This window comes from Aquarana catesbeiana, linkage group LG02 (genome assembly GCF_042186555.1).
Source record: "Aquarana catesbeiana isolate 2022-GZ linkage group LG02, ASM4218655v1, whole genome shotgun sequence".
NCBI lineage: Eukaryota > Metazoa > Chordata > Amphibia > Anura > Ranidae > Aquarana > Aquarana catesbeiana.
This window is the reverse complement of record NC_133325.1, coordinates 332,911,819-332,936,368: the sequence shown is the minus strand read 5'-3', so window position 1 is coordinate 332,936,368 and position 24,550 is coordinate 332,911,819. Positions and strand designations below refer to the sequence as shown.

The 24,550-nt window shown below is 42.6% G+C and overlaps 1 long non-coding RNA gene across 1 annotated transcript in view; it reads right to left on the bottom strand.

Annotated features, from left to right (window-relative positions):
- LOC141127937 (uncharacterized) overlaps nt 1-24,247 on the bottom strand; it is a 61,013-nt gene extending 36,766 nt beyond the window's left edge. The window contains exon 1 of the long non-coding RNA XR_012241612.1: nt 23,962-24,247. This is a non-coding gene — a long non-coding RNA (uncharacterized lncRNA). The remainder of the gene's footprint in view (nt 1-23,961) is intronic.
- Nucleotides 24,248-24,550: the final 303 nt, after the last annotated feature.

Sequence of the window (24,550 nt, the reverse complement as noted above, 5' to 3'; positions counted from 1 at the left end):
GCCATTCAGTGAATAAAACTGACTCCTGCTACATTCAAATATTTCAAATTTTGACTCATCAGTACAGATCACCTACTGTCATTTTTCTGCACCCCAGTTCCTATGTTTTCATGCATACTTGAGTCGCTTAGACTTTTTTCCATGTCAGAGGTATGGCTTTTTGGGCACAATACTTTCATGAAGACCACTTTGGGCCAGACATCTCCTGACAGTAGATGGGTATACCGGAGCCCCACTGGTTTCCACCAGCCCTATACTGATGGCACTGTTTCATCTGCTTCATTAAGTTTCTTTGGCCGACCACTTTGTCTACAGTCCTCAATATTGTCTCTTTCTTTTGAAATCTTTGCCTGGGATAAACCTTGCTGATACAGCATAACTACCTTGTGTCTTTTTGCTGAGCTCAATTTAGCATGGTGTACATGACCTGTGACTAGGGATGAGCCGAACACCCCCCCAGGTTCGGTTCGCACCAGGACCTGCGAATGAACCGAAAGTTTGCGCGAACGTTAAAACCTTGTTAAAGTCTATGGAACTCGAATGTTTGAAATCAAAAGTGCTAATTTTAAAGCCTAATATGCAAGTTATTGTCCTAAAAAGGGTTTGGGGATCCGGGTCCTGCCCCAGGGGACATGTATCAATGCAAAAAAAAGTTTTAAAAACTGACGTTTTATCGTGTGATTTTAATGATGCTTAAAGTGAAAAAAAAGTGAAATATTCCTTTAAATATCGTACCTGGGGGGTGTCTATAGTATGCCTGTAAAGTGGTGCATGTTTCCCGTGCTTAGAACATTCCCTGCAAAAAATGACATTTGTAAAGGAATTAAAGTCATTTAAAACTGCTTGCGGCTTTAATGTAATGTCGGGTCCCGGCAATATGGATGAAAATCAGTGAGACAAACGGCATGAGTACCCCCCCAGTCCATTACAAGGCCCTTTGGGTCTTTTATGAATATTGAGGGGAACCCCACACCCAAATTAAAAAAAGGAAAGGCGTGGGGCCCCTAGGCCCTATATACTCTAAACAGCAGTATACAGGCAGTGCAAACAAGACAGGGACTGTAGGTTTGTTGTTAAGTAGAATCTGTTTGTAATTTTGAGCTGGTACATTTTTAAAGTGTAGCTCTAGCCAAAAAATCTATTTTTAAGCTTTTTGGAAAACATAGGGAAGGGTTATCACACCTGCAACCTTACCCTTGTAACGTGGATCAAGGAGGGTTGCCAGCCAGTAATCATCCCTCCCCTTGATACCACGAATACGAGGATCCTTCCGCAGGCTTTGCAGGATCAGGGAGCCCATGCAGCTTAGGTTTGCTGAGGCATTCGGTCCAGAGTCCTCTGGGTCACTAAGGACGACATGATCTGCATCCACCTCCTCCCAGCCACATACAAGTCCATGGGTTTCTTCAGACTGTAAATGATCCCTTGAAGACTGCTGCTGATGCTGAGTGTCAGGCTCCACCTCCATGCTGACACAATCCTCCTCCTCCTCGTCCTCTTCCTGTGTGATCGTCGGGCACGCAGGAACACTGTCTGGATAAAGGGGGCCTTGAGAGGTAAGAAAGTCCTCCTCTTCCTCCCTCTGTTCTGCCTCAAGTGCCCTGTCCATTATTCCACACAGCATGTGCTCCAACAGGTGGACAAGAGGGACAGTGTCACTGATGCATGCACTGTCATTGCTCACCATCCTCGTGGCCTCCTCAAATGGTGACAGGACAGTGCATGCATCCATGATCATAGCTCACTGGTGTGGGGAAAAAAAAACAAGGTCCCCTCACCCTGTCCTGGTGCCATAGATGGATAGGTACTCATTGATGTCCCTCTGCCCTCCGCTGCTGCAGCATGGCCAATGTTGAGTTCCACTTGGTGGGCACGTCACAGATTAGGCGGTTCTTGGGCAGGTTAAATTCCTTTTGGAGGTCAGCCAGCTGAGCACTGGCATTATATGACCTGTGTAAATGCACTGTCATGGTTATGCAATAGAGTTTCTCTGTCAGCTTACCTGACAGCTTACCTGTCTCCATGTGTTCATCTCTAAAGACCAGCTGCCTCTCACCTGACTGGTTTTATAACCTCTCCTCTAAGCATGGCCCCACCCCAGGCCCTATCAGGGAACCCTATATTAACCTGTGCACTGCAAGCCAGCAGTGCTGATCAACCATTGTGTGTTAGCCTCCGTGTGTACTTGCTGTGTTTCCTACGTCTGATTCCAGTTACCGACTTTGGCCTGTTCTTAACTATTCCTGTCTGCTCGTGACCCTGACCTTTGGCGTGTCCCAGACTATCCCTGTTTGCCTGTGACCCTGAACCTTGGCGTGAACTCTGTTGTCCTTGTCTGCTTGTGGCCCCGACCTTGGCTTGTCCCTTACTTTCCTTGTTGTTCCAGCCTGCTGCCTCCTTCCTCTTCTCCTGTAGTCTACCATGAGCATGAGCTGTGAGACCCTGGGGGCCGCGACCTGGAGCCAGACTGCAGCGCAGTCAATTCTCACCACTAGAGGCTCTGGTGAACACCTGCTGGCTCTTAGACTCTGCGCCCTGGGGAATCTATGCTCTAGCTCCCAGTGGGATCTGTGTCAGTGATCCAGTAGACCTTCTTCCTGAACCTCCCAGGGTTCAATCCGCAGCAGTCAGTCCTAGGGTCCGCTACCTTAGCGGTGCACTTCTGACTCCTACAGAGTGCATCTGTCACCTAGCCTCAAGGTGACCTGACATGCACACAGACTTTCCTGGCCTGCCTCAGGACATCCTGTAAGCCTGGGGACCTGCCCAAGAACCACTGCACCACCAAGTTAAGGATGTGAGCCAAACAGGGCACATGGCTCAGTTGTCACTGTCGGAGGGCGGCGAGGAGGTTGGTGCCATTGTTGCAAACCACCATACCTGGCTTAAGCTGGCGTGGTGTCAACCACCTCTGAACCTGCCCCTGCAGAGCTGACAGAATCTCTGCCCCAGTGTGGCTCCTGCCCCCCAAGCACACCAGCTCAAGCACCACATGGCATCTTTTTGCCTGCGTGCTTGCATAGACCCTTAAACGCCTACGGAGCACCGCTGGTTCTGAGGTCAAATCAGCACAGGAAGAGGCCATGGAGTAAGAAGAAGAGGAGGGGGTGGAGGAGAGAGGTGTGGAAGAATCACCACTAGTAGAATTTTGGGGGCGTGGTGGCGGAACAATCTCCAACACTACTGCACCTTATCCTGCATCCTTCCCAGCTGCCAGAAGAGTCACCCAGTGCGCGGTGAAAGATAGGTAACGTCCCTGTCCATGCTTGCTGGACCATGAGTCAGCGGTAATATGCACCTTACCGCTGACCGCCCTGTCCAGCGAGGCCAAGACATTGCCTTCCACATGCCGGTAGAGAGCCAGAATCACCTTCCGTGAGAAAAAGTGGCGTTTGGGAACCTGCCACTGAGGAACTGCACATTCCACAAACTCACGGAAGGGGGCAGAGTCTACCAACTGAAAAGGCAGCAGTTGAAGTGCTAGCAATTTAGTCAAGCTAGCATTCAACCGCTGGGCATGTGGATCGCTGGGAGTGAACTTCTTTCGGCGGTACAGCAGCTGGGGCAGGGAAATTTGCCTGGTACAAGTGGCGCGAACGGCCCATACCGTTCGCAATTTGACAAACGGTTGAACAGGCGATGTTCGAGTCGAACATGGGTTCGACTAGAACTCGAAGCTCATCCCTAGTTTCCACCTATATATAAAATTGATGACAATTAGCACCTACTTGGTATAATTGGTTAACTACCTCAATACTGGGCACTTTCACCCCCTTTCTTCCCAAATCCATTTTTAGCTTTCAGCACTGTCACAATTTGAATGAGAATTGCACAGTCATTCAACACTGTACCCAGATTAAATTTTTATCATTTTTTCACACAAATCAAGCTTTCTTTTGGTGGTATTTAATCACCACTGGGGTTTTAATTTTTTGTGCTATAAATGAAAAAAGACCGAAAATTTTGAAAAAAAAAAATTTCTTAGTTTCTGTTATAAAATTTTGCAAATAAATTTCTCTTCATAAATTTTGACCAAAAATTATACTGCTAAATATTTCTGGTAAAAATAACACAAATCAGTGCATATTATTTGGTCTTTGTGAAAGTTATATAGTCCACAAGCTAATCACTGAAAATTGATCACACCTGATGTACTTGAGGCCCTAAAATGTCAAGACAGTACAAATACCCCACAAATTACCCCATTTTGGAAACTAGACAGTCCAAGGTATTTAGTAAGATGCATGACAAGTTTTTTCAAGATGTAATTTTTTTTCCCACAATTCTTTGGAGAATTAAGAAATTATTATTATTTTTTTGTTATATTAACAAGTTATTTCTCGCACACAGCATATGCATACTTTCAACTACAACCCAAAACACATTCTGCTACTCATCCTGAGTATGGTGATGCCCAATGTGTGAGAATTTTTCACAGCCTGACCACATACAGAGGCCCAACATCCAAGTAGCACCTTCAGCCATTATCCACTTTAAAACCGGACCTTATTCGGACACTTTTTGTTTACAAGTAAAAATCTATATTGTTGCTAGAAAATTACTTAGAACCCCCAAACATGTTATATTTATGTAGCAGAGGCAATAGAGAATAAAATGGTGGGTTTTGAAAATTTTTATGTCACACAGTATTTGAGCAGCAGTTTTTCAAACTCAAATTTACACACTAACGCATGAATACTTTTTAATGAATTTCAATGCACACAGAGACAATATAATGCCAAATTTTTCTGGTAAAATATAAAATATGGTGTTGCACCGGGTAAATCACGCTTTAAAATTGCGCACGTGAGGAAAGAAGTAATCCGGATGGCCACACTCCAAATGAAAATATCTTTATTAATGACAGTCCATACAGCAGAGGAATAAAACAGATCGCTGATTCGTTTCACACCGTAACTACTGGTGCTTACTCATAGCTAAATCTTAGGCAAATAAAAATGACTTACATACACATACAAATACATACAAAGTGGACTTAATTGGAGGATTAGCATGCCAAATTTTTCGGTAAAATATAAAATATGGTGTTACACTGAGTAAATGGATACCAAACATATCACGCTTTAAAATTGTGCACACTTGTGAAATGGCGCCAAACTTTGCTTTTTGAAAATCTCCATAGGCGATGCTTTATAAGCCTTTATTGGTTACCAGTTTAGAGTTACACAGGAGGTGCTAGAATTATTGCTCTTGTTCTGATGTTCGATACCTCATGTGTGGTGCAATCACAGTTTACGTATGCATACGTGACCAACATGTGCATTTGCCTTTGCACATAAGCACGGGGGACAGGGGCACTTGAAAATGTTTTATTTATTTATTGGTGGGACACTGGTACACTGACAGATGTTGATCTGCCACTGACAGACACTGACAGATGTCACAATGGTACACTATTGCAGATGATTTGTGCACTGGTACAGATGCAATGGGGGACAGACAGATGTTTGTGCGCTGGTATAGATGTTTTATGGGGGCACTGTGACAGATGTGGGGACAGGGGTGACAATGGTGCTTGGTGTACTATTTGTGGGGGGATCTGTGAGAGCTCTCTGTGTAAAACCATCCTCACACAGAGATCTGTCACAGATCTGCAGATCCCCCGACACTGAGCTCTCATTGAGCTCGGCGAGGAGAACTGTCACAGAGACAAGCGTCTCTGTTTACATTGTAACCGCTGTGATTGGATACAGATACGTGATCGGGAGGGCCAATCACAGTGCCCATATCCCGATCTGTGCTTGGCAGGGTCCTGGGATCACAACAATCAAAGGATCATGCCACAGCACACGTCCCTCAGAATGAGGAAAGGCCAGGTGGGAGGCAGTTAATCATGCCCCTGACTCAAATCCCACAAAATCCCTGATTTTGTGCAAGTGTATAAAGTGTGCAAATGTAAGAAATGATGCTGTGTTAAAGCCAAAGGGTAGTCCCACTAAATTCAGATTTTTCTTCTGTTTGCTCACTTTGTGTTTTGTAAATTGAGAAAAATAAACAATTAAAATATAAAAACAGTATCTCACAAAAGTGAGTAAATCCATCACATTTTTGTAAATATTTTGTTATATCTTTTCATGTGACAACACTGAAGAAATGGCACTTTGCTACAATGTAAAGTAGTGAGTGTACAGCTTGTATAACAGTGTATATTTGCTGTCCCCTCAAAATAACTCAACACACAGTCATTAATGTCTAAACCACTGGCAACAAAAGTGAGTACACCCTAAGTGAAAATGTCCAAATTGGGCCCAATTAGCCATTTTCCCACCCCGGTGTTATGTGACTCATTAGTGTTACAAGGTCTCAGGTATGAATTGGGAGAAGGTGTGTTAAATGTGGTGTTATCGCTCTCACTCTTTGATACTTGTCACTGGAAGTTTAACATGGCACCTCAAGGCAAAGAACTCTCTGAGGATCTGAAAAAAAAGAATTGTTACTCTACATAAAGATGGCCTAGGCTATAAGAAGGTTGCCAAGACCCTGAAACTGAGCTGCAGCATGGTGGCCAAGACCATACAGTGGTTTAACAGGACAGGTTCCACTCAGAACAGGCCTTGCCATAGTCAACCAAAGAATTTGAGTGCACATGCTCAACGTCATAACCAGAGGTTGTCTTTGGGAAAGATGTATGAGTGCTGCCAGAATTGCTGCAGAGGTTGAAGGGATAAGGGGTCAGCCTGTCAGTGCTCAGACCATATGCCACACACTGCATCAAATTGGTCTGCATGGCTGTTATCCCAGGAGGAAGCCTCTTCTAAAGATGATGCACAAGAAAGCCTGCAAACAGTTTGCTGAAGACAAGCAGACTAAGGACATGGATTACTGGAACCACGTACTGTGGTCTGATTAGACCAAGATAAACTTATTTGGTTCAGATGGTGTCAAGCGTGTGTGGCGGCAACCAGGTGAGGAGCACAAAGACAAGTATGTCTTATCTACAGTTAAGCATGGCGGTGGGAGTGTCATGGTCTGGGGCTGCATGAGTGCTGCTGGCACTGAGGAGATACAGATCATTGAGGGAACCATGAATGCCAACATCTACTGTGACATATTGAAGCAGAGCATGATCCCTTCCCTTCAGGGACTGGGCCACAGGGCAGTATTCCAACGTGATAATGGCCCAAAACACACCTCCAAGATGACCACTGCCTTGCTAAAGAAGCTGAGGGTAAAGGTTATGGACTGGCCAAGCATATCTCCAGACCTAACCTATAAGACCTATTGAGCATCTGTGGGGCACCCTCAAACGGAAGGTGGAGGAGCGCAAGGTCTCTAACATCCACCAGCTCCATGATGTTGTCATGGAGGAGTGGAAGAGGACTTCAGTGGCAACCCATGAAGCTCTAGTGAACTCCATGCCAAAGTAGGTTAAGGCAGTGATGGAAAACAAAAATATTGACACTTTGGGCCCAATTTGGACATTTTCACTTAGGTGTGTACTCACTTTTGTTGCCAGTGGTTTAGACATTAATGGCTGTATGTTGAGTTATTTTGAGGGGACAGCGAATTTACACTGTTATACAAGCTGTACACTCAATACTTTACATTGTAGCAAAGTGTCATTTCTTCAGTGTTGTCACAGGGTACTCACTTTTGTGAGATACTGTATATGTAAAAGCATTCTTACTTTACAATGTTTCTTCACACCTGCCTAAATATATATATATATATATATATATATATATATATATATATATATATATATATATATATATATATATATAGTGTGTGTGTGTGTGTGTGTGTGTGTGTGTGTAAAATCCAGTATTCTCACAGTAAGTATAAAAGATAAAAGCAGACCAAGTAACTGTAGGGTGTAGTAAATTCTATTAGAAGGGGCAAGAAGCATTGCATATTTAATTACTCATTATTGCATGTAACCTTTTTGGTTGAACAGAGCTGTTATTAATTGTCTTGAGAGATTCCTTTGTTACAGAGCATTTCTTATTACTCTATATCACCAATTGTGTTTCATTATACTTCTCTCCTGGCCCATTTCCTTTAATTTCTCACATTCATGATTGTTAACTCTTGATTTGTGAAGGACATGCTTGGTATTTAGATTCAATATTCAGGAATTCTAGAAAATATAGACGTTTTAACTTTCCCATTCACACGTTCAGGCTTATTTAGTAGCTGCAGAGACACGTAGATCTGATTGCTTAAACCTCATGAAGGTGAAGTCTTTAAAGGATTTAATTTAATTTCACTTTGATGAAAATTATATATATATATATATATATATATATATATATATATATATATATATACCGACAGGTCAAAAAAAATAAATGAGAACACACATATATAACTTTTTCACAGTAGCGCTCCAAAAATGTTTTAATTAACTTTATAAATGTGTCCAAATAAGTGTAAACGTAAATAAATGTCAATGAATAAAATAAAAAAATGTGAAAAAAATCTTGCAATTCCACACAAAACATAAATGACAGTCCTCTTGTAAAGTGCAAAAAACTGATATAACACCAATGCCTCCACCACAGTGATAAGTGGGAGGTCAGCTCCCTTAGGAAACAGGCTCACCAGATGCTGTTGCCATTCACTCTCGTGTTTGGCAAAATACACTCAGGAGTTAAATTGAAGAGCCACTGTTAGACGCCACACTCTGTTCAAATGCCTGACTTTAAACTCCACATGTAGGAATAAAAGTAGAGACAAAGCCTCTGATAGTGTAAAATCACTTAAGGTAGTAAATCTATTAAAAGATACATTGCACGTACATCAGATACAAGTGAGACATGCCTTCATGTTACATGGTGATTTAATGCCATCCTTTCCTCATGATGATCTTTGATATAAGAGTCCATCCTGAAAGCAAAACATGCACCTTTAGTTGCCTGCACATACTTTTTAATATCTTTATGCATGCCAAAGGACCCTGAAACTTTGTTTTCTCTATTAGGAAAATGTTGACTTTTGTCCTGCAGCTCCCTATTGTATTATGAGGCTGTCTAGCACTTTGAAGAACCATTCCTCAACATTCTAAGTAAAAGATGTTGTTTCCTGGTTTCTTGAAGCACTTGTTAAAATATTAGAAGGTATATGTAGGCATCTTTGACAAGTAAAAAGGAGCAATGCTCAAATACCTCAAAATGACAATATGTAGTCCATAATAGTCCAATGGTAAATATGGGGGAGAAAAAATAGGTGAGTCTGTCAGGGCTGCCACCACGAGAACCAGAAGCAAGTTCCGGCGAAGCTAGGAAAAAAACAAGGAGAGGGGCGCCTCTAAATATGTATCAAATAACAATGTATTACTTTTCAATACAATTTATTTCCCCCTGGGATTTTGCCCTTATTGAGTGGACTTTCAATCTTAAACCACTAGTGCACAATCTTTGTGGAATCTTTTAATGCTGCACCAGGTCAGCACTTAGAGGACTTGCTGTGACCTGCAGTTCCACAACATCCGAACTGTTGTTTGATGTGCTGTATCCTCCAAGAATGAAGCGGATTGACTGCAACTTGTAGTCCCACCTCATCAGCCCAGAGATGTGCCTGAATTCAACTCTATGTTCTTCCATGTGAGTGGATATTGTTTATATTAATACATGTAAATTGTTATTTGATACATATTCAGAGGTGCCCCTCCGTATGTGTAGGCATCTGGGCAGGCTTGCATTACATTCATGCTGTATTCATAGTGGGGATCTTCCACAATCTTTCCAATCTTGGGTTTCCCCTCACTTTCCATCCCAGTGATAATGGTGAATAAGAAAAATAGAGGAGGTGAATCTCCCCAGAGGGGATACATACAACTAATAAACACCTAAAAGGAGTTCTAACCCCTCACTACTCTATCCAAAACGAAAAAAAGGAAATAATAGACCAATCATACAACAGACATAACACAATTATGCTCTATGTATATACAGTATATATATATATATATATATATATATATATATATAGTTTCCAGTTTCTGCAGCTGCAGATTTTAATTGTGCTTATTAATTATTCCTTTGCCAATGCTCAGCAATATTGCGGTATACTAAAAATAAGTTGTTTTAATTTAATGTGGAATTGAGCCAATACTAAGGCAATATTTTCATATTAGCTAGAGTTTGCCACAATGTGTTCTATTTTATGCAGTTTGAGACATTTATCTTTTTATTTAATGATTATTAAACATACATTAATGGATTTGTCCTACACATGTATAATGTTTCTTCATAAAAATAAAGCAATACACATATTATGTTGTTTCTTTTAAAGTTAATATAATGCAGTTTTTATGCTCAAACCCACTGTAAAAGATTATAGCTTGTCCTAAATATTTTATATACATTTAATTAACTGAAGCCAGGTTTCTCAAATATAGTCATCAAGTGTCCATAAAAGTGCTGCTACTTGTGTAATAATTCAGTTAAAACTATTCTACTAATTTTCCTGTTTGCTTTAACATTTAACCTGTTATTTTATGGTTTTATGTATGTTCCAGCCCTCCAAGACATCTGCTGGGCTCACAAATCACTTTTCTCATTTCCACTGCCACCACCAACATTCATCATATTCTTTCTTTTTCAAATTGTTATCAGCTTTATATGACCTAATCCATAAGTTGTGCTATGATGCAATCAAGTAAAGATGACATCTGTTGGCATCAAGTTCATTTTGCTTTGGAGTAGTTGTACAGTTGTATAACAATCATTTGTTGCCTGGGTCCATCTGATTCTGTATATAGTTGCTTTGTTTTAATAGCATCCAAAGTAATACATTTGTAATAGCTGTTTGACTGCATGTGCAATAGGTTTTTTCAGATAAAAAGTAATAAAGCTCAGAATATTTTCTTTATGTGTTCAGAGCATGCATTGACTTTTGTAGTTTATTTAATGCTGTAACTCTATCTTATAAAATATAGATATAAGGTTCAGGTTAGGGTTTATCATGAGTTCTTGCTTGTCTGAGGTTTATGGTGCCTAGGAGCTAATGTGGAGAATTGGCCTCCTGAATTCTTTGTAGCCATAATGCACTGCAAAAGACCCTTGAGATATGCTCAGCCAGCTTTTAAGGACAAATATCAGTGGGTTTGTTAGGTCTCCATAAAAAAAGAAAGGGACCAGAGCAGCCATAGGGGGTTAGCGAATATGCTGAAATTTCACTTTGAAAAGAGTACCTAACCATGTGCAAGGAAAATAAAAAAACATGTTTGCTTGTATATGTTTGGATGATGGAAATCAGCAGAGCACCACTTCATTAACTAAGCTCTGAGGAAAATCCCCCTGCAAAGCACAAATTCTCTTGAAAAGTGAACAGTCTGCTGGTCTTTAATAAATTAACCCCATAAAATGAGTGTATTGGAAGCTGCTGTAAGGATAGAATAGGGATAGATAACAAGCTGCATAAAAAAAAGATTAGGTCAGTTAGGAAACTATACTTTAACCTCTTAGTGCCAGCGCCTCCCACCCCTTTAACCTCCCTGGCAGTATGATTATTTCAGATTTTTATGCTGAAAGCGTTACAATTATTTTGCACAGAAATTTGGCGTTTTATATTATAGGCCTGTAATTCTTAGGAATAATTCACTTAAATCTGTCCAAACAAGAGTCTAGTAGACATCCCGGGTATGATAAAGTTTGAAAAACTAAATCAAAAATTATAATATAATAAATAACTATAAATAATTATAACAAATAATAATATAATAATAATAAAAATTATTCAATAATGTAATCAAATCAAAAACACTGAAATTTGCTCAGTTGCAGAATTGTCGCTTTTGTTACTTTTAGCGTTTGTTGACGGATTTCCCCACAAATCACTATCACTCAATTCTGCGAGTGATTCTAATTTATTATCACTGTTTTCTAGCTGGTCTAAAAGCACTTTTGATGTAAAGGGACAGTTTTGGTTGCTATGGACAATCTCCAGTTTACAGGCAGAAAGAACAGTTTTTATAATATAAAACTGCATGCAGGACACTGGACAGACCACTAGGGACAAAGGGGATGTGTAATTATTTGATACAGCACTGTAATCTGTAAGATTACAGTATACTGTATCTGTACAGTGTGTTTTACTTTTTGAATTCGGCACCGAACTCGTCCCCGTGCAGCGCAACGCTCGCAGGGAACAGAGCTTGGCACTGTGAATCAAGCGAGACACGGCGGCTCGCAGATCACAGCGGGGAGACATTGCAGGATCCAGGGGACAAATTAAGTAACCTCTACAAGGATCCTGCGATGTAATCCCGAGTCTGGCTCGGGGATACCACTTTTGGTATTGAAAATCCACCCCGTGCCAGACTCGGGAATACCGCTAAGGGGGTTAAGAGGTTTATGATGCTGGGAGGTAGGCGGGGCTTAAGACCATGTGAATGCGGTGATTGCCTGTCACAGTGTTCACGTGATCCAAAATCTCCCGTTTGCAAGGACCGACAGTGACTGTGCCAGGAGCGTGCAGCATGCTCATTCATGGCACAGGTGTATTGGCAGCAATTCATGCAAATGTGCGGCCCCTCGCCACTAATGACCATGCACCGAGAGGCCTCATATTTACATATGGCCAGCACCAAGGGGTTAACTCTGATTTCTAACTCTCTGAGCAATTAACACTTTATCTGGGACTTATCTGTCTTTTTGGGGGTTTTTTTATATTTTTTTGTGGTTGATTTTATGTTTAGCTGCTTCTTGTCCATTGCATACTTTTTTGGCACAAGACTTCCCCTGGGAGTGGGATTTTGTTTCAGAAGCTATTCATTTGTGGCTGTAATTTATTTTGGGGATATATTGTTTTTTTACTGTGTTGTGATAGGGTTGATTTTATGTTAACCAGTTAACAATTGGGAGGGCGTACATTGATGTCCTCCCAGAATCCCTCTCCCGCGTGCCCCCTGGGGCTCGCACCCAGGAATATTTGTGACCGCTGGGTCCGGAAGACGGATCATGGTAAATGGCCGCTGACAGCGGCTGTTTACCACGTTATCACTCCATAAAATGATGGAGCGATCACTTGTATACAAACTGGCGTCACGTCCGGTTCCTCTCTCTCCTCTCTGTACCGATCGGTACAGTGTGAGCGGAGAGAGGAGAGATTGGTTGCAGCAGCGCTGTGGGATGGATCTGTAGTGCCCACAGCAATGATATGTGCCCATTGCAGCCATCCATCCATTCATGCTCAGCCATCCATACTCAGCATACTCATCCATTCATTCTCAGACATCCATACTCAGCATACTTATCCACCCATCCATGTTCAACCATCCATACTCAGCATACTCATCCATCCATGCTCAGCCATCCATACTCAGCATACTCATCCATCCATGCTCAGCCATCCATACTCAGCATACTCATCCATCCATCCATGCTCAGCCATCCATACTCAGCATACTCATCCATCCATCCATGCTCAGCCATCCATCCATACTCAGCAATGATATGTGCCCATTGCAGCCATCCATCCATCCATGCTCAGCCATCCCTACTCAGCATACTCATCCATTCATTCTCAGCCATCCATACTCAGCATACTCATCCATTCATTCTCAGCCATCCATACTCAGCATACTCATCCATCCATCCACGTTCAACCATCCATACTCAGCATACTCATCCATCCATACTCAGCCATCCATTCATCCTCAGCAATACTCATCCATCCATCCATTCATACTCAGCAATACTTATCCATCCATCCATATTCAGCCATCCCATCTACCCCCACCCATACTCAGCCATCCCATCTACCCCCACCCATACTCAGCCATACTCAGCCATACCCAGCAATACCCAGCAATACCCAGCCATATCCAGTAATACTCAGCCGTACCCAGCTGTACTCAGCCATACCCAGCCATACCCAGCAATACTCAGCCATACCCAGCAATACCCAGCAGTACCCAGCAATACTCAGCCATACCCAGCCGTACTCAGCCATACCCAGCCATACTCAGCCATACTCAACCATATTCAGCCGTAACCAGCCATACCCAGCCATACCCAGCCATACTTAGCTGTACCCAGCCGTACTCAGCCGTAACCGGTCGTACCCAGCCATACTCAGGCATACTCAGCCATACTCATTCATGCTCAGTCATCCCATCCATACTCAGCCATCCCCATCCACGGCTCATCATCCTCATTCATGCTCATCCATGCCACATCAGTTCTCTTCTCATCCATGCCACATACATGCCACTAGAGTGCCTCACAAAAGTGTAATAGGTAGTCACATTAGATTTGAAACTTATGCCCCTAGAACACCTAAAATTGCTCCCTGTATGTTGGACCTCTCTATGTGCCCAGGTTGTGTAAAAGTCTCCCACATGTGGTATCGCCGTACCCAGGAGGAATAGAAAAATCTTTTTTGGGGTGTAATTTTTGGTATGTACATGCTATGTGTTAGAAATATTGTATAAATGGACAACTTTGTGTAAAAAAAAAATCATTTTCTTTACACATTTTCCAAAAACTTGTAGAAAAAAATGATATGTTCAAAAGACTCATTATGCCTCCTAGATTATACATTGGGTTGTCTTCTTTTGAAAATAGGGTCATTTTTGGGACGTTTACATTGTCCTGGTGCTCCAGGGCCTTCAAAAGTGTAAGAGGTAGTCAAGAAATTATATGTGTAATTTATGCTCCAAGAATGCCTGATGGTGCTCCCTGCATGTTGGGCCTCTGTATGTGGCCACGCTGTGTAAAGGTCTCACACATGTGGTATCACCATACTCAGGAGGAGTAGTAAAATGCATTTTGGGGTGTAATTTGTGCTATGCATATGCTCTGTGTGAGAAATAACCTGCTAATATAACAATGTTGTGAAAAAAAGAAAAAAAATCTTGATTTTGCAAAGAATTGAGGGAAAAAATTACAACTTCAAAAATCTCACCATGCCTCTTACCAAATAATTTGGAATGTCTACGTTGCAAAATGGGGTCATTTGGGGGGTATTTGTACTTTCGTGGCTTGTTAGGGTCTCAAGAAATGAGATAGGCCGTCAGTGCATCAGGTGTAATCAGTTTTCAGAGATTGGCCCCATAGCTTGTGGACTCTATAGCTTTCACAAAGACCAAATAATATACACCGATTTGGGTTATTTTTACCAAAGATATGTAGCAGTATACATTTTGGCCAAAATATATGAAGAAAAATTACTAATTTGCACAATTTTATAACAGAAACTAAGAAAATTGCATTTTTTTACAGAATTTTTGGTCTTTTTTCTTTTATAGCGCAAAAAATAAAATACCTTGCGGTGATTAAATATCACCAAATTAAAACTCTATTTGTGTGAAAAAAAAAGGACAAAAAATTCATATGGGTACAGTGTTGTATGACTGAGTAATTATCATTCAAAATGTGAGCGCACCGAAAGATGAAAATTGGTCTGGTTAGGAAGGGGGTTTAAGTGCCCAGTGGTCAAGTGGTTAAACTGATTCTTTCCTGCAAGGCTTTCTTTAGAACGCAGACTTTTGTTTCAGGTGTGTATTTTGGGAAAAACTACAGCACACTTTTACTTGTATTCACCAGACATGTGCATTTGTTTTCGTCCAAATGCATTTTTGTCCAAAATTTTGGGTATTTTCGTTATCGTTTTGACAAGCGATAATGAATGTGCAGAGTCCAAAACCAAAAGATCCAACATAAACAAATGCTTTATTTTCATTTTCATTGCGGCAACAGTTCGATATAGATAGGAAATTCTACCAGTGGCGGCCCGTCCATAGCCCTTTAAAAAAAAAACAAAGGAAAAAAAAGGTCCTTAAGTGCACTGTGTTCGGACGCCGGACACAGTGCGACGCCGGACACAGTGCACGTATAGGAAGCGCCACGTCTATGCAATCATGAGATTGCAGACGTGGCGCTGCATTTGCAGGCGTTTAGCCTGCCTTGTGGCGTTTTCTGAAGCGCCGAGTAGCTTCTGCCCGGCCATAGTAATACATACTACAGGTGCCGGGCGGAAGCTACACGGCACTTCAGATTTGATTGACATCTGCCCTGAGTCAGATGTCACTTCCTGCCTCTCTCTCTCATTGCGCCGAGAGAGGAAACAGGAAGAATGCTGCTGCATGTGTGAGGAGAAGGACACCGCAGGAAACCCAAGGTAAGTACCGCTGGGACTCTGATGGGGACACCTGCTGTGGGGGGCTCTGATGGGCGACTCCTGTTTTGGGGGGACTCTGATGGGGACACCTGCTGTGGGGGGCTCTGATGGGCGACTCCTGTTTTGGGGGGACTCTGATGGGGACACCTGCTGTGGGGGGGACTCTGATTGAGACGCCTGCTTTGGGGGACACCTGCTGTGGGGGGCTCTGATGGGGGACACCTGCTGTGGGGGCTTTGATAGGGGACACCTGCTGTGGGGGGCTCTGGTGGGGGGCTCTGATAGGGGACTCTGGGGACACCTGCTGTGGGGGAGCTCTGATGGGGACACCTGCTGTGGGGGGGCTCTGATGGGGGACACCTGCTGTGGGGGGACTCTGATGGGGACACCTGCTGTGGGGGGACTCTGATTGGGACACCTGCTGTGGGGGAGCTCTGATGGGGACACCTGCTGTGGGGGGTTCTGATGGGGGACACCTGCTGTGGGGGGACTGTGATGGGGACACCTGCTGTGGGACACCTGATGGGGACACCTGCTGTGGGGGGACTCTGATGAGGACACCTGCTGTGGGGGGGCTCTGATGGGGACACCTGCTGTGAGGGGCTCTGATGGGGACACCTGCTGTGGGGGCTTTGATAGGGGACACCTGCTGTGGGGGGCTCTGGTGGGGGACTCTGATGGGGACACCTGCTGTGGGGGGACTTTGATGGGGACATCTGCTGTGGGGGGACTCTGATAGGGACACTTGCTGTGGGGGGACTCTGATGGAGACACCCTGCTGTGGGGGACACCTGCTGTAGGGGGCTCCAAAGGGTACACCTGCTGTTGGGGGCTCTGATGGGGGACACCTGCTGTTGGGGGCTCTGATGGGGGACACCTGCTGTGGGGGGACACTGATGGCAACTCTGATGTAAGGGGACAGAGGCTGTATTTGGGGGGACAGAGATTGTATTTGGTGGGGGCAGAGGCTGCATTTTGGGGGGGAAAGAGGCTGCATTTTGGGGGGGACAGAGGCTGCATTTGGGGGGGGTTAGAGGCTGCATTTGAGGGGGACAGAGGCTGCATGTTTGGGGGGCAGAGGCTGCATTGGGGGGACAGAGGCTGTATTTGGGGGGACAGATGCTGCCTTTGGGGGGGACAGAGGCTGCATTTGGGGGAACAGAGGCTGCATTTAATTGGACACAGGCATGCTGCATTTGGGGGGCAGAGGCTGCATTTGGGGGGGACAGAGGCTGCATTTGGGGGGGGCAGAGGCTGCATTTGGGGGGACAGAGGCTTCATTTGGGGGGACAGAGGCTGCATTTTTGGGGGACAGAGGCTGCATTTGGGGGGGGACAGAGGCTGCATTTGGGGGGACAGAGGCTGCATTTGGGGGAACAGAGGCTGCATTTAATGGGACACAGGCATGCTGCATTTGGGGGGACAGAGGCTGCATTTGGGGGGGACAGAGGCTGCATTTGGGGGGGGCAGAGGCTTCATTTGGGGGGGGACAGAGGCTTCATTGGGGGGACACAGGCATGCTGCATTTGGGGGGGGCAGAGGCTGCATTTGGGGGAACAGAGGCTGCATTTAATGGGACACAGGCATGCTGCATTTGGGGGGACAGAGGCTGCATTTTGGAGAACAGAGGCTGCATTTAATGGGAACAGAGGCTGCATTTAATGGGACACAGGCATGCTGCATGTAATGGGACACAGGCATGCTGCATTTGGGGGGGGCAGAGGCTGCATTTGGGGGGGGGGGACAGAGGCTGCATTTGGGGGGGGACAGAGGCTGCATTTGGGGAGACAGAGGCTGCATTTGGGGGGACAGAGACTGCATTTTATGTGACAGAGGCTGCATTTGATGTGACACAGGCTGCATGTAAGGACGGACTGCTGGGGACACCTGATGGCATCTGGTTGTAGACGACGTGGCTAGTGACACACTTGGGGCTCCCACTGATTCTGCATTATGGTGAGTTGAATGATTTCATTTTATATTACAATGTAATAATAGTAATAATGCGCTTCAATCATCCTGACGCCATAACAACCATGGTGCCGGGATGATTGAGGCGCTAACACCAGGTGTTTGGAGTATCTTTATCTGCTGATTGTTAAACTTTGTAGAATACACATTTCTATTGTTGTGTAGGATCTAGGCCTGCTGTCCCTCTCTCCCTCTCCCTCCATCACTCGTTCATCTCAGACGCTAACCACACCACCTTAGAGCCACGCCCATTTTCACCAAGTGGGAGGGGTCAAAAAGGAAGGGCGTGGTCTGGCGCCCCCCCATCCTAAAACTTCACCAGCCGCCACTGGATTCTACATGATGCTGACAATAGCGTTCTGTGTCCATCGAACCTGTGGTCGAATGTGCCTAACTTTAGCTCTATTAGTCCAAGATTATTCTACATAAAGAGAAAAGATTCAACATAGAGAAAAAAGATTCAACATTATAGAGACAATAGCAAAAAAGGTCGAATGTGCCTAACCTAACTCTATTAGTCCAAGATTATTCGACAAAGATTAGAAATGAAGATTCGATGAAGCAGTCACCGTAAGTGGACATTTATGGTCAAATGCTCCGCCCATAGGCTATAGAAGAATTCTAATGTTGGTTGACTAGTAATAATAATTAATAAATATAATTATTACTAGCGTCATACAACATTAGAATTCTACTGTAGCTTGTAGGCGGAACATTCGACCGGGAATGTACGATTGCGGGGTTGTACAGTTTAGCTGTTCCGTCGAATCTTCTTAGAACATTCAACAGACACCATAAGCCTTCAATGACAGATTCAACCTTAATTATTTCGGATTTTCGGACGAATGCAATTTTTAACGAAACAAAATAAATAAAAACGAATTTCGGGAGTAACTAAATAAATTTATTTTTCGGACGAAAACAAAATTCTGAAACGAAATATTTCAGTGTGCACATGTCTAGTATTCACTGCACCCCCTTATCCCTATAAAAAAATGAATGTTAGGCATGCACTGATTAGGCCTATCCTTTTTTAACCACTTGCCTACTGGGCACTATTACCCCCTTCCTGCCCAGGTCAATTTTCAGCTTTCAGCGCTGTCACATTTTGAAGACAATTGCGGGGTCATGCAACACTGTACCCATATGAAATTTTAATAATTTTGAAGAAATCGAGGGGTTTTTTTTGGTGAAATGTAATCATGTCTGTTTTTTTTTTTTGCTAAACAAACTAAAAAAGACTGAAAATTTTGAAAAAAAACAACATTTTTCAAAGTATCTTATAAAGTTTTGCAAACAGGTAATTTTTCTCCTTCACTGATGTGCGCTGATAAGGCTGCTCTGATGGGCACTGATAGGCTGCACTGATGAGGTGGTGCTGATAGGCACTGATAGGTGCCACTGATGGGCACTGTTAAGTGACACTGATGCGCACTGATGAAAAGGCACTGATAAGGCTGCACTGATAGGTGGCACTGATGGGCACTGATAGGTGGCACTGATGGGCACTAATGAGGCGGCACTGGTGGGAACTGATGAAGAGACACTGATGATGCTACACTGATAGGTGGCACTGATGGGCTCTGATAGGCAGCACTAATTAGCATAACTGATAGGCAAAACTGATGGCACTGATAGGTGGCACTGATAGGCAGCACTGATAGGCACTGATATTCACTGGCAGGCAGCACTGGTGGGCAATAATAGGTAGCACTGGTAGGTGACACTGATGAGGAGGCACTGATGGGCACTGCTTGGCAGCTCTGGTGGCAACACTGTTGGGCAATGTTGGGACTGCACTGATAATCAGTGCCATGATTATCAGTGCCAGTGTCACTTTAACACAAGCCGGTTTTCGGCTCTTTTCTTTTCTCCTCACGCTGATAGCTGATAACTGGCTTGTGTTTACATCCATGATCAGCTGTCATTGGACACAGCTGATCACATGGTAAAGGGCCTCTATGTTTGGCCCTTTACCCTGATCTGTGATCAGCTGAGTCCGAAGGACGTCCATATACACTCTCCCTGCAAACTAAGCCCACACTGTAACCATCTTTCGGCTATAGTGTGGGCAGGAAGTGGTTAAACTGTTCTGCTGCTGGCCAATTTTACACTTCTGTATCCTCTGCAGCATCTTATTTCATGTAGTAAAACATCTGCCTTGACCCTTTGTCTTTTAGTACATTTTGGCACGTTCTACCACATAAAAATACAATATTATAATATAATAAAATGTTGCTGGCAAATTTTATACAGCTGTATCATCGATCTCCTAATTTTTAGTGAGAGCTTAATAAAAACTGTCCAATGGCAGGACAATTTTGCATCAGCCACAACATAGACAGCCTCACTACAAGCCAATTTCTATCTGCTGGTCAAAGCAGGCCTATTACCACTTGATGGAAAATAATGCATTGATGCTAAAAAATCATTTAATTGCAGAAGTTCCCATATCAGTGACAATAATGTTTAAAATTTAAAGTGACAATATACATTTATTAAAAATAAATGTTAATAATCTCTTCCAAAGTAATTCTATGTCAGTCATAGTATTATAAGGTAATAATTATGCATTTGAGTTTTATTGTAATTAAAGGCCTTTTTTCACTTAACTCCTAAAATTAAGACAAGGTTACTTTGTAAGCAGAGGGAACTGTGTTGTACCCCTTGCAAAGTACCTTTCCGATGTTAAACTGCATTTGGTATGGTCTGGTGTGGAAAGAGGGGGCCACTGCCACTGCCCTCCCTTCCCTGGCCAACCAGGCTGCATGCCTAAATAAGGGTCTGGTTGGAATATTAAAGGGAGCCTCATGCCATTTTTCCATGTTTTATTTTATTTACTACATTCAAAATTGTATGAGCTATATTGTGAGCTGTTTTATGTAAACAAAGGTAATTGTAAAAGGAAAAAAATTATATCACAGCCAAATATGTGCTGTCAGTATATGTTGTTGCTGAGATTGTCTGTGAAAATCTGACTGTTCTGTAACTCTACATTTTACCAAGTTTAAGGCATCACCCAAGCGAGTTATTTAAAAGGATTTGTGCATATTGTTGCCTTAAAGTGGTTATACGCCCTGTACAACCACTTTTACCTACAGGTAAGCCTATATTAAGGCTTACCTGTAGGTGCTGGAAATACCTCCTAAACCTCCACGGTTTAGGAGATATTTACAATAAAGCCGTGCGCCGATGTCTGCGGTGCATGCGCACTTTAAAAAGGGCAGATCGTGACGTTTCTAAAGGGGGTCATGCCGTGACTGATTGCTCATGACATCGCGCGACTCTGGCCAGTCACAGAGCTGGAGTTCGGGGCCCCGGAAGGAAGAGGGGTGAAGATGGACGCTCGCTGCTAGTGGGGACAACGGTGACATTGCAGGCTTCTGTTTCAGGTAAGTGACACATAATGGGCTACTACGCGATGCATGGTAGCCCATTATGCTTTACCTTTGCAGGGAAATAAAGAGGAAGTAAAACCCATCAGGGTTTACTTCTTCTTTCAAAACCACACAATAAGACCCTTTCCCCTCTTCCTTGTTAGTGGCTTTTACAAATGTTTCATCAGTCCAAGCTTTAGGTGAAGCAGAGTCAAAAATATCTTTGTCAGTTTAACAAGTGGTTCATATGCCACATTTTTCTGTCCTGGAACCAAATTCTTTCCCAGTGGTCATTCCCTTTTAATGTAATGCAACACTCTTGCATGGCTGTCCCATTAGCACATCAACAAGTCACTACTTTTAGATTTCCAGGGATATTCCAGTTGTACTTGGTGTATTGGATGTGCTTCAACAACAGTTCTATGTTTTTGTATGTTTCTTTGATGTGTGCAGCCTAGCCAACAGGTGTTGCAAATTGCAAAAACAGAAGATTTCTAAAAAAGGGTATGTGATAGGCTCAAATATAGGTTATTTTCTTGATTAGCAGCAAAAAAAAGTGTTCACAAAGCAAAATCTTTATTGTCCAGTGTAAAATGCTCCTTTTAACCACTTCCCAACCGCCTGCAGTACATATACTGTGGCAGGGCGGCTACATAGTTACATAGTTAGTCAGGCTGAAAAAAGACACAAGTCCATCTAGTTCAACCATAAAAATAAATAAATAACATATACTGCGGCAAGGTGGCTCTATTATGCAGAATACATTTTTTAAATAAAAATGCCAGAAATATATCCCCTATTTTGTAGACACTACAACTTTTGCGCAAACCAATCAATATACGCTTATTGGGATTTTTTTTAACAAAAATATGTAGCAGAATACATCTTGGCCTAAATTGAGGAAGAAATTAGATTTTTTACATTTTTTATTTGATATTAATTATAGCAGAAAGTAAAAAAATCTTGTTTTTTTTTTTTTTTAAATTGTCGCTCTTTTTTTTTTGTGACACAAAAAATAAAAACCGCAGAGGCAATCAAATACCACCAAAAGAAAGCTCCATTTGTGGGGAAAAAAAGGACATTATTTTTGTTTGGGTACAGCGTCGTACGACCACGCAATTGTCAGTTGAAGCGATGCAGTGCCATATTGCAAAAAATGGCCTAATCATTAAAGGGGTAAAACCTTCTGGGGCTGAAGTGGTTAAAGAGTGGGCTGTGTTATTTTAAACTGATTTACTAAAGGAAAACAGGCTGCTCACATTGCAAGGAAAGTTGCACTTTTCAATTTAGAATTTTCCCCAGGGCTTAGTAAATGCGGTGAAATGCAAAGAATATCCAATCAGATGGAAGGAAAATAAAAAAACAGCATTTCTGCTTGCACGTGATTGATTGATAAAAGTCAAAAGAGTGTCAGCTCACTAAGTTCTGAGAAAAATCCCCTTGCAAAGTGCAGCTTCCCTTGGAAAGTGAGCAAACTGTTTGCCTTAAGTAAATCAATCCCAAAGTTTCAAAACCAGTCTCAGAAATTACTAAAGCTAAAAACAGGAAAAATTTAAATTTTTCATAAGTAAGCCTGCATAATTATATTCATCTAATGCTGGCCACACACTAAATGAAAAATCGGCCAAACCCATTTTCGAAAAACCAACATTCGTCCATGAGAGCAAACAATAGTGCCATCGATAAATCGTTCAGTGGATATAAATGAATCAATTTTTTGTTCATTTTTTTACATATACCTAGTGCAAAGTGTTCGGACAGCAAACACATTAACCTTTCAATTTATCATTCGTTCAGCAGAAAATTTCCAAACTTGTCCTTTTTTTTCTGGCTCTAAAACTTCCCAAAGATTTTGTGCCCACTAATTGGCCACAAAACGAATGAACTGGCCAAATTATCGAATTTCGGACGATTTTTCATATAGTGTATGGCCAGCACAAGACTGATACAGACTCTTAAATAAAACTATTTCGTAACTATTTCTCTTTCAGAGCTGATATGTGTTCTTGTGCATTACACATACCTTTCTGAGCATAACTTAGAAATGTTTTTTCCTAACCAGCAGGCTGCCCAGATGATGCAAGTTTCTTGCAGGCATATAAAGAAATCAGTAGCAGACCAACAAGTCAGGATGTCAATATAACACACACAGTGGGAACCTGTCAGAAAAAATATCCACGTTAGAAACGTAGAAAGCTGCTGTCCTCTGATTCCTGGACCTCATATTAGCTACTGGGCAGTGAAAAAGAACTTGTTCAACTGCACTGCAAATTATAAAACTGCTCTAGAACTAGCACAGCCAGAGCATATCAGCTTCCCTCCTTCCTTCTGTTGCTTCTCATGCAGGTTATTTGCATGACATATTCAATACATAATGATGGCATCATTTACTTAACAGCATGTTTTCATAGCCCTCGTTGCTTTATTAGTTTAAAATACATAGTTTGTATCTCGTGTCCTTACAGCTATAACAGTATCCTAAAATAACTGCAGGGAAATGAAGAAAAAACATTGCTGGACTTACCAAATGTATTTCAGAGTGGGGGTTTGTCTGTTTCTACAATACCGTTAATCCTCCTCATAACCATTTAAGTCTTTCCTAAATGCCACTCAAGAAGAAAACCATATATGTAGGCTGAGCACAGTTTTCGGTACTACACGGTCTGATTTGTTTACAGCTTGTGCGCAAGTACTGGAATGTCAAATATCTGTGGGCCTCCAGAAAAGCCTGGCATCAGTTACTTTTTCAGCTCACTGGACTTAACAATCACTTCAACCACAAGGGACAAGACATCTGAAGCTTTTAAGTTGTCACAGTAATTAAACGGAGGAGACATAGTTTTTTCATATTCTGGTTTCATCCCAAGGCCTCTTTCCAAGAATTTATTAGCACTTTATCTATGGATTTTATGTAATACAGCCAGGGAATATTCTTCCAAAAAAGAGGACAGTCTTCTATCTGAGATCTCATTCTTTCCCAGATGTCTTTGCTTGAAGAGGATGATGAGTCTTCCTGTAAGTATACACTGAACATGTTTGTATGGGGTATTGATGGGAAGGAATAGGTTTCATAACAGGTTGCTGAGATCAAGTACTTTATACTGTGGATAAAC